This window comes from Aquarana catesbeiana, linkage group LG04, assembly GCF_042186555.1.
Source record: "Aquarana catesbeiana isolate 2022-GZ linkage group LG04, ASM4218655v1, whole genome shotgun sequence".
Taxonomy (NCBI): Eukaryota; Metazoa; Chordata; class Amphibia; order Anura; family Ranidae; genus Aquarana; species Aquarana catesbeiana.
The window spans coordinates 74,157,511-74,169,105 of NC_133327.1; positions in this window are offsets into that span (position 1 = coordinate 74,157,511).

The following is an 11,595-nucleotide window of genomic DNA, read 5'->3' on the forward strand; positions in this document are numbered from 1 at the left end:
TTTTTTTTTTTCTAGTAGTAATGGCAGCTATCTGCAATTTTTATCGGGACTGCAACATTATGGCAGACACATCGGACAATTTTGACACATTTTTGGGACCATTGGCATTAATACAGCGATCAATGCTATGAAAATGCATTGATTACTGTAAAAATGTCACTGGCAGTGAAGGGGTTAACAATAGGGGGCGATCAAGGGGTTAATGTGTTCCCTAGTTTGTGTTCTAACCGAAGGGGGGAGATGACAGATTGCTGTTCATACTCTGTATGAACAGACAGACAATCTGTCTATTCTCCCCTCAGAGAACCAGAAACTGAGTTTACACACACAGATCCCGGTTCTCCGTGTGTCATTGATCGTGACCACCGGGCACTCGCATCGGCTTGGGGGGGCGCACGCGCCCCCTAGTGGCCACAGGGCGAAGCGACGTTACATAACGTTGTTTCGTCCAGCCGTGCCATTCTGCCACAGTACAACTGCAGCGGATGGTCGGCAAGTGGTTAAAAGCCCGCAACTTCAGTATTTTTACCTGCTGACTTAATTTTTCTCTAAACGACAGGAGTTACTCTAAGTTTATGTGTTAATATGGCTATTTTGGGCAGTCTATTGCAATATCATGACCTCAAAACGCTCATGGAGAAAGAAAAGCAAACCCAACAGGAATATTCCTTCTGTCTGGTCACGGACCTATACCTAGGAACTTCTAGTTCTAGTGTCTGGATACTTGGCAATGTATTTTGGCTGCTTCACAATCTGCAAATAGGTTGCCTTTGTATTAACTAAAGCATACAGCCGGTCCCTTTTGCAGTATTGCACTCCTGAGCAAGCTTGTTGAACATCAACTGCTTGCCAACCAGCCGCCATCATTATACTGCGGCAGGTTGGCACGGCTGCACAAATGGCCATAGGTGTATGTCGGGCGTTTTAGAAGCTATAGGGGGCATCCGTGGCGTGACGCCAGAGCCGATGCGCATGGGCAGCGGCTGCAATGTCCACCGGCGACCCTCGATCTCTCCTCAGGGAGCCAGAACAGGGATCTGTCAATATAAACAGACAGACAGATCCCAGTTCTGTCAGAGAAGTAGAGAGATCTGCTGTTCCTAAGTGTCCGATCTGTCTGCCGCAATCCCGCTAAAAATCGCTGATCACCATTACTAGTAAAAAAAATTATATATATATATATATATATATATATATATATATATATATATATATATATATATATATATATATATATATCCATCCCTTATTTTGTAGACGCTATAACCTTTTTGTGCAAACCAATCAATATACGCTTATTGCAATTTTTCTTACCATAAATATGTAGAATACATATTGGCCTAAACTGATGAAGACATTTTTTATTTTTATTTTTTTTGGATATTTATTATAAAAACTAAAAATATATTGTTTTTTTTCAAAATTGTCAAAACTGACGCTCTTTTGTTTAAAGCACAAAAAATAAAAAAACTGCAGAGTTGATCAAATACCACCAAAAAAAAGCTCTATTTGTGGGAAAAAGAGGACATCAATTTTGTTTGGGTACCTTGCACGAACGCGCAATTGTCAGTTAAAGCGACGCAGTGCCGTATCGCATCAAATTGCCTGGTCGGGAAGTGGGTAAACTTTTTTTTTAATAACATGCTATACTTACCTGCTCTGTGCAACGATCGCAGCTGGCTGACAACGATCGTGGCCACGGGACCAGCTGATTGGCTCCCGCTGTGATTGGACGCTGGCAGCGCACGCAAGACCAGGATGTGCGAACAATCTACAGGTACGTTGTTTCGTGCAGCCGGGCCACCCTACTGCAGTATATGAGCGGTGGGCGGTCCGGAAGTAGGTAAAATGCTAATTTATTTATAACTTTTTTTTTTAAATGCATTTTTCTGGATATTTTTGTCTCTCACTGTTAAAATAAACCTACCACTAAAGTGGTTATAAACCTAGTTACACCACTTGTACCTACAAGTAAGCCTATAATAAGGCTTACCTGTAGGTACTGTAAATATCTCCCAAACCTGCACGGTTTAGGAGATATTTACCATATGCACTTGCGTTGCCATCGGCGTATGTGCACTGAAGAAACTGCTCGATCGTGCCGCTTCTAAAGGGCCTATGCCATGACTGGCGGCTCCCGTGACGTCATCGTTGCTCTGGCCAATCACAGTGCCGGAGCCTGTGAACCTGGAAATAACTCCAGGAGACATGTCACTAGTTACAGCGGTGTACGGGGACTGCTGCAATAGCTTCGATCTAAGGTAAGTATTTCATAATGCCTTTGTCTTGCAGGTTTTTTTTTTTTTAATGGGTTTACAACCACCTTAATATTATAGACTGATCATTTGTCAGTGGGCACACGTACAAAATCAGCAGGGGATCAAATACTTTTTTCTCCTCACTGTATAAGAGGGTGATGGAGGATCCTGCAGCACAGTGCTTTTTATTTTTACCTTAATGCAGAGAATGCAAAAGTTCACCTTTTCAAAAAAAAAAAAATAATAAATTCAGATCTTTTTTGCAGGGGCCCCCAGATTTCATCCCTCTCCCTATGTGAAGGAGCATTGGACAGTAGGTAGTTTTGGACAATTCCTTTAATTAAAAAAAAAAAGTCCATTCCCATCATCTGAGCCAGAGTCCGCGAACCCGGAAGCAAGACGAGTGAAGATGAGAGCTTTAAGCCATTGGTGTGCAATTGCCATTGGGTCTATATTCTTATAACCACTTGCCCACTGGCCGCAGTGCATATACTGGGGCAGGTCAGCTCTATTGCACGAAATGACGTACCTGTACATCATTTCGTGCAATAGCCAGCAGGGCACATGCATGCCGGAGGGGGAGGCGATCAGCAGGCCCAGCAGACGCAATGTCTGCTGGCCACCTGCGATCGCTCCCCAGAGACAGGATGGCGGCCTGCTGATGTAAACAAGGCAGACCACCGTCCTGTCAGGTATGAACAGAGATCTTGTGTTCCCGCTAATAGGAACACGGATCTCTCTGTTCATACATTGAGTCCATCCCCACACAATAAGAAAGCATGCCCTAGGGACACACTTAACCCTTTAATCGCCCCTGGTGTTAACCCCTTCTCTGCCAGTATCATTTGTACAGTAACAGCGCATATTTTTAGCACTGATCACTGTAATGTCGTCACTGGTTCCCCAAAAAGTATCAAAAAAGTTTCAGTTAGGTGTCCGATTTGTCTGCCGCAATACTGCTAAAAATCGCTGATTGCCTAGTAAAATAAAAAAAAATATGATGCCATAAAGTTATCCCATAGTTTGTAGACGCTATAACTTTTGCATAAACCAGTCAATATACACTTATTCGCTTTACCAAAAATATGTAGCAGAATAAATATTGGCTTAAATTGACGAAGAAATAGTTTATTTTTACATTTTTTTTTATTGGTTAGGTTTCATAGCAGGAAGTAAAAAAAATTTTTTTTTTTCAAAATTGGCGGTCTTTTTTGTTTATAGCGCAAAAAAAAAAAAAAAAAAGGACATCAATTTTCAGTTAAAACAACAGTGCTGTATCGCAAAAAATGGCCAGGCCATAAAGGGGGTAAAACCTTCCGGGGCTGAAGTGGTTAAAAATGTATTGGGATATTAGAAAACATTTTTTAGCTTTTGTGCCAAGCACAAACAGTAGTATCAAATGCAAAACTTTACACATTCCTTCAATAATATCAACAATGCCATTTGTTCTATTTCTCATAATTAACATGAAAACATTGCAACCTGTCATATCATTTCAGCTGCCTTTTCTGTATACTCTCTCAAACCACCTCATAACATGTGGCATGCTTTCATTATACCTGATCAGTAGATACGGTAACACAGTGATTTTCTTCTTTAGTTGCTAGCAGTTAGGCTTCTAAAGCAGAAGAAACTCTGCACATGATCCTGGCCCAGTCAATCACAGTGGTCAAAGATGCTCAACCTGGAAGAAGAGAATAAGTCAGTGGCATTGACCAGGGAGACTGCGGACACAATCTCTGAAGGAGGCACTGTGGAAGGAAGGAGTGCCATAATGTGCTCACCCAAGAACTTTAGTTTCCCTTAAAGTTTTTTCTTTGCCACTGGTAACATTCCTGCAGCCACTTAAACTGCTCTAAGCATTGCCAAAAGCCGGGTCCTGTGGAAGAGTCTTACAAGATAATTCTTGAGAGCAGCACCTCCTCATTCTATGGTGACATCTTCTACAGCAGTGGTCATCAACCCTGTCCTCAGGGCCCACTAACAGGCCAGGTTTTATGTATTACCTTGGAGAGATGCAGACTAGAATACTGCAATCACTGAGCCGCAATGATATCACCTGTGATGTATTTCAGCTATCTTGCAAACCTAGTGGGCCCTGAGGACAGGGTTGATGACCACTGTTCTACAGCATTCAGGATCTGCCAGTGCTAGGAGAGGAAGGTTAAGGGTGCACTCACAGTTGGGAATGCACCCTGTCTGAGATCAGCTACAAAATGGGGGTTTCTGCGAGTAGCTGAAATTAGGCAACCCAATTGAAAGCATTAAGAGGCTGCCGGCTCGCGCCACTTATGGTGCCCACTTGCATGAAATCATTCCTGCAACGATCACACACTCGTGATCAGCCCTGGACACATTACATTGCAAGATGGCACAATTAGCTGCGAGAGCTAGCAGCCTCCCATTGCTTTCAATAGAGCCGCCTAGTCCCAGCTAATGGAGGGAACCCCCACTAGGGTTCTCACAGCTGACCGGAGACAGGGTACATTCGCAAGTGTGAATGCACCCTAAGAGGACTTAGGTTACAGTACATATTGGGTGGTGAGCCTATTTGAAAGAGGGTGCAAATGCGGAGGGGGGGTAGAAAATGGTTAAGTCTGTTGATGTTTAAATCCGGAAGGTTTTTTTTGTACCTTAAAGCAGAGAATGCATTAACCCTTTTGCTGCCAGGTCCATACGTCGTACGGACCTGCCAGTGGTGGGTTTCACACACAATCCGGTGGCTGCAGCCACCGGATTGTGTGTGAAACTGACAGGCAGACTCCTGTCATGTGAAAGCATTCGGGGTGGCTGTGCTGCTGCCCAATTGCTCACACACCCCCCCCCCCGCGGTACCGGTGCCCCCGTGTCATGTTTTCTGGGCTCCGCTTGCCCATCTATGGGCCCGGGAGCGACATGGCGAGTGCCGGCAGCTGGAGGAGAAGGAGCAGAGTGGACACACATCCGCTCTCCTTTCCTTCTTGTGACCCGGAAAGCAACATCTATGCTGGGTCAGCCTCTCCGTGTCCCTGGCTAGCTTAGCCGCGAAAGGATGTTATGCAATGCAATCTGCATTGCAAAACATTCAGTGGAGTCCAGAGGAGACGACCCTGCAGGTCTCAAAGAGAACCTGTCACCTAAAAATCATCACATAGGGGACTTTTTGTCCCCTATGTGATGAAAAATAAAGAGTTAAGAAAACAATTGTTACACCCAAGCACATGAAATCCCCCTCCCCAAAGAAATTTTGAGGCCCCCCATCCCTACATATACACACGTATGAACGTAAACGTCGTGGACGCCTATTGCGATACACTTTCCATATCACCACACACACTGGAGTGAGAGCAATAATTCTAACACAAGACCTCCTCCGTAACACTAAACTGATACTTATAGGGGGCTTTTGAAGCATCGCCTATAGAAAATATTAGTTACTTAAAGTAAACCCCCACTATCGTTTTCAGCCATGGAAGCTGCCATCTTTGCCTCTGTTTAATCTACAACTGCCATGATGCTGCACATGTGATCAGTTATGATACAAGGATGGTTGAGAGCACAGCCAATTGGTGTTACAATTCCGGCATGTGCCGGAAATTAAACAGTTTTTTTTAAACTGGTAAATGGATGGGTTTACAAATGAAAATCTCTGGAATGCTGCCAACAACATGCAGGAAGGTTTGGAGTAACAAGTGTAACTGCTGGACATCCCAGACTGGCTGCAGTCTATATTATATTGAACATCTTATGTACCCAAATACAGTGGAACCTCGGATTACGAGCATAATCCATTCCAGGAGTATGCTCGTAATCCAATGTACTCGCATATCAAAGTGAGTTTTCCCATTGAAGTCAATAGAAACTAAAATAATTTGTTCCACAGTGACTTCAATGGGATGCAATACCGCATGCGGCCAGAGGTGGGGGGGGGCGACAGAGAGCCTCGGAAACGGCCGAAAAGGCCCGAGGACACTTCGGCTGACCTCGGCAAACCTCGGAAAGACTTCCTACCCGATATTTGCCGAGGTCAGCCGTGCTGTGCTCGGCCTTTCCGAACGGGACGTTCGGCTCTGGTGCCTCCCACCTCAGGCCAAAAGCAGTACTGCACACCGCTTTGGCCTGAATCGTGCTCGTTTTGCGAGACAACACTCGCAAACTGAGTTACGATTTTGAAAAATACAGTGCTCGTATTGCGAAATACTCGTTAACCACGTTACTTGCAATCCGAGGTTCCACTGTATTTTTCATTATTTAGGGCTTTCACTATGTTACCAACATACTGATATTTCATATATATGTTTTTTATCCCCAATATTTTTAATACATATTAACATTGTGATATATCCCTACTTATCAGGTACTTTATATTACATTTTCATATGGGATTTCCCTCACTAGCAAAGATAATAAGGATTTACCACTTTTTCCCCCTTTTTGCACATGCTTTGGTACTGTTTTTTGAATACACCATTTTGCCCATGTCTTTTTTCACATCAGACCCCATCACTTATGCACTTTCATATTCATCACCTCACCACTTTGCACCTTCACCCATGTAATCTGCTTTATTAGGTAACAACACCTAGTATACTCATTTCAATTGATTAAATATTATGATAAATCAAATAAATGAATAAACTCAATACGAACAAATGAACAACATTAGTTGATTTATTTCCAATACTTGATTTGAATACCAGCCAGTCTGGCATTACAAGGCAGCACTGAATACTTACCCAACATCTGCTGATTGTACATTAATTTTTTTACAAATATCGAACTACGGATGCCTCACCCCACACCCTCCCCACTGGGTCCAAGAGCGTGGCTCCTTGCAAGCCCTGTGGACTATGGACCCGCCTGGAGGGGGCGGAGGGAGTGTGCGGACATTGTGGGACCACCGAATGCAACCAATTTTAATAACCCTGGCTGAGCGACACATCCCCACTTTTCCATCCCCAGAATGGTAAATATTTCACCATACGTATGGTTTCCCTGTGGAAACTCTTCCACTTTTATGGATGTGTTTACTTCCGCTTTAAGTTTGGTTCAACCTCGTCTTTTATATTTTACCAAAATGTGGGTATTATATTGCGTTTGTTTGCCCCAAGATTCACTTTAGTGCGTTTTTTACTGAAATTTTGCGTTTACTAGACCTTTGTGGTATTAACGTGACATAAAAAAGTGGAACTACCACTTTTATTCTCTAGGGTGTCTGCTTTCAGACAATATATAATATTTGTGGGTTTTGTGTAATCTTCAGGCCTAAAATTATTCTTTTAAAAATGGGTACAAAAAACGCAAAAACGGCTCTGGCAGCGAAAGGATTAAGGTAAAAAACCTTTAGTGTCGGTTCACACCAGCGCGATGCGGAAACCAGTGCGATTCCAGTGCGGGTTCCCGCATCACATAGAACGCGCAGGCAGTTCACATTGCCCTACATGAACCATTGCGTGTGTCAATAGAGAGTTAATGACACCCCCAGATCGGTACGCACATCGCAGTGCGAACTGTGAATTCACACAGGAATCGGATCGCTTGGGTGTTCACACCCATGCAACCCGATTCTGGTGCGGACAAAAGAAGGTCCTGTACAATTTTGGTCCGAATGCAATGTAAATACAGCCATACAATTTGTATGGCTGAATTTGCATCACAGACATCACATGTGATCTGCACAGCAGTGCGATGCGATGTCTGACATTGCTACACTGTGAACCTACACTTAAGACTTTAGAGACACTTTGGACTCCAGACAAAAACAATACTGGGCATTAGCTAGTTACCAATAACAAATGATCTAATAATGTGTGTCCCGCTGGTGGCTGCGGCTTCATTCACAGAAACAGTTAGATTCATGCACCCCCTAAAAGTGATGTAAATACTGACCTCTTGTCAATGAAAGTGACAGTTGGGGCTGGAGCACAGAGATCACAGCAGGTGGCTTGCTCTGCGGTTCCCTCATTCATAAAACGTCTTGAATTCTTTTTAAAGGAGTTCTGTGATTGAACAAGAGGGTATGAATGTAACAATCTCCCAAATTGATTTTTTTTTTAGGCTGGGTTCACACTGATGCCAGATGCGGCTCGCAGCAGGGGTCCGATGCATCCCTGTTCTCTTTTTCAGGGACGAATCGGGTCAACATTTTTTGTGTGGAAAGCAAGAGTAGATATGGCACTGCTCTTATGGGGTAAGATTTTCAGTGGTGAACAATTACCCTGTATGGTGCTTAATGTGATTACTTAATTTCTGTGAATCTTAAATAACGTGTGTAAATGATAAAAGTTGGCAAAATACATAAATTAAATACCTGTGTATAACGACAATAAATAATAATAGTTTCTTATCAGAATGTGTTTCTAAAATTAAATACGTGAATGATATAGATCAAAATCTATGATTATTTGTTAATACAAGGTTGTTAGTTCTATTCTCACTCTAATACATATTTCTACCTCATTATAATATGGGTGGAATTCCAAAATAATAGGATTTTTTAAAACAGCTTACCTGTAAAATCCTTTTCTTTCGAAGGACATCACGGGACACAGAGCCACAGTAATTACTGATGGGTTATATAGGTATCACTGGTGATTGGACACTGGCACACCCTATCAGGAAGTTCAACCCCCTATATAATCCCTCCCCCTTGCAGGGATACCTCAGTTTTGTAGCCAAGCAATATAGTGTATTAGAAGAGGGGTGGGACCTCTGTGTCCCGTGATGTCCTTCGAAAGAAAAGGATTTTACAGGTAAGCTGTTTTAAAAAATCCTATATTCTCGAACATCACGGGACACAGAGCCACAGTAATTACTGATGGGATGTCCCAGAGCAATGCTACCTGAGGGGGGGGAACCACGACCAAGTAGGGTGCAATCAGACCTGAGGACCCTGTACTGCTGCCTGCAGCACACTACGCCCAAAGGCGATATCCTCATGCCTTCTCACATCCACCTGATAGAATCTGGTGAATGTATGAACTGAAGACCAGGTTGCGGCCTTGCAGATTTGAGCCATAGAGGCCCGGTGATGCACTGCCCAAGAAGCACCAATAGCCCTTGTGGAATGTGCCCTGATCTGAAACGGAGGAATCTTGTTTCAAACCGTAAGCTTGAATGATCAACTGTCGAATCCATTTAGAAATGGTAGCTTTTGACGCTGCCTGTCCTCTATTGGGACCCTCTGGCAGCACAAACAAAACATCCGTCTTGCGGATCTGAGTAGTTGCCCCTAGATAGGCCTTAACTGCTCTTACTACATCCAACGAATGTAGAGATCTCTCTTCCGGAGAACAGGGATCTGGAAAAAAGGAAGGTAGAACAATGTCTTGGTTTAAATGAAAATCAGAAACCACCTTCGGTAAAAAACTAGGATGAGGGCGTAGTACCACTCTATCCTTGTGTATAATCAAATAAGGCTCCTTACAGGAAAGGGCTGCTAATTCTGATACTCTTCTAGCAGAAGAGATGGCCACCAGAAAAATTAATTTCCTTGTCAACAAGACCAAAGGAATCTGACTTATTGGTTCAAAAGGCCGTTTCTGTAACACAGCCAGGACCAAATTCAAGTCCCAGGGGTTTAGGGGCGCTTTAACCGGAGGATTAAGACGCATCACCCCCTGCATAAAGTTTCGTACCAAAGAATGCGAAGCAAGTGGCCGCTGAAATAATACTGATAAAGCAGAGACCTGGCCCTTGATGGTACTCAAGGCCAGCTTCATCTCTAATCCCATCTGTAGAAAATCAAGGATTCTACCTATGACATATTTCCTGGGATGCCAACCTCTGGATTCACACCAGGTTATATAAGCTTTCCAGACTCTATGATAAATCATCCTGGAAGCTGGCTTCCTTGCATTAATCAAGGTAGATATGACAGGACCTGAGAGCCCACGACTCTTCAGAACGTGGGTCTCAATAGCCAAACCGTCAAATTTATCGTTTGTAAGGCAGGATGGAACACTGGACCTTGAGATAACAGGTCTGGGCGTACCGGTAGGGTCCACGGGGAACCCACCGTCATCCTTACTATTTCTGCATACCAAGTCCTTCTGGGCCAAGCGGGGGCCACCAGAAGTACCGACTTCCTTTCCTGCCTGATCCTGCGAAGGAGTCGTGGTAGTAGCAGAATAGGCGGGAATGCGTAAATCAGTGAGAACCGATGCCACGGAATCACCAACGCATCCGTCCCGCATGCAAGAGGATCTTTTGTCCTTGCCACAAATCTGTCTATCTTTTTGTTGAATCGGGATGCAAAGAGATCTACATCTGGAACCCCCCATCTTTGGCATATGGCCCAAAAGACGTCGGGATGCAGAGACCATTCCCCTGGAAGTAACTGCTGGCGACTTAGATAGTCCGCCTGCCAATTCTCTATTCCCGGGATGAAAACTGCCGATATGCATGGCACATGCATCTCTGCCCAGACTAAGATCTGGTTCACCTCTTTTTGAGCAGCTCGGCTCCGGGTGCCTCCCTGATGATTGACATAAGCCACTGCTGTGGCATTGTCGGACTGGATCCTGACCGGACAACCCTGTAGCCTAATAGTCCAGGCTTTTAGAGCTAGATGTATCGCCCGGATCTCCAGAATGTTGATGGGTAAGGTCCTCTCTGTCTTGGACCATACCCCTTGGACCGCAGCCTGTTCCAGAACTGCTCCCCAACCTGACAGACTGGCATCTGTTGTTACCACCGTCCAGGTAACCGGTAGAAAGGATTTCCCCTTCTGCAGGTTTTCGGGTATGAGCCACCAATTGAGGCTCTGACGCACCGCATGCGACAGGTGCATCGGAAAGTCTAATGCCTGAACCTTCTTGTTCCAGGTCGACAGAATACTGTGTTGCAGCATTCTTGAGTGAAACTGAGCATAGGGAACTGCTTCGAATGAAGACACCATCTTCCCTAGTAGCCTCATACAAAGGCGGACTGAGGGACCCTTCTTGGTCCTTACTGTCAGAATCAGCTCTCTCAAAGCAGTGATCTTTGCCTGGGGTAGAAATATTTTCTCCTGGCTTGTATGTATAATCAGACCTAAATATTCCAGTCTTCTTACTGGTTTTAGGAAAGACTTTTCTAAGTTGAGGATCCAACCCAGGTGTTCTAGATACCTGACCGTGGTCCTCAAGTTTCCATTCAAAGAGGCTACCGACCGGTCTATCAAGAGCAGGTCGTCTAGGTATGCTATGACAGCTATACCCTGAGCCCTTAATCTGGCCAGAGGAGGAGCCAAGATCTTTGTGAACACTCGAGGTGCAGTGGCTATCCCAAAGGGCAGAGCCATAAACTGGAAATGGCGCCCTCCTACCTCGAAGCGCAGAAACTTCTGATGAGCAGGAAAAATGGGCACATGCAGATA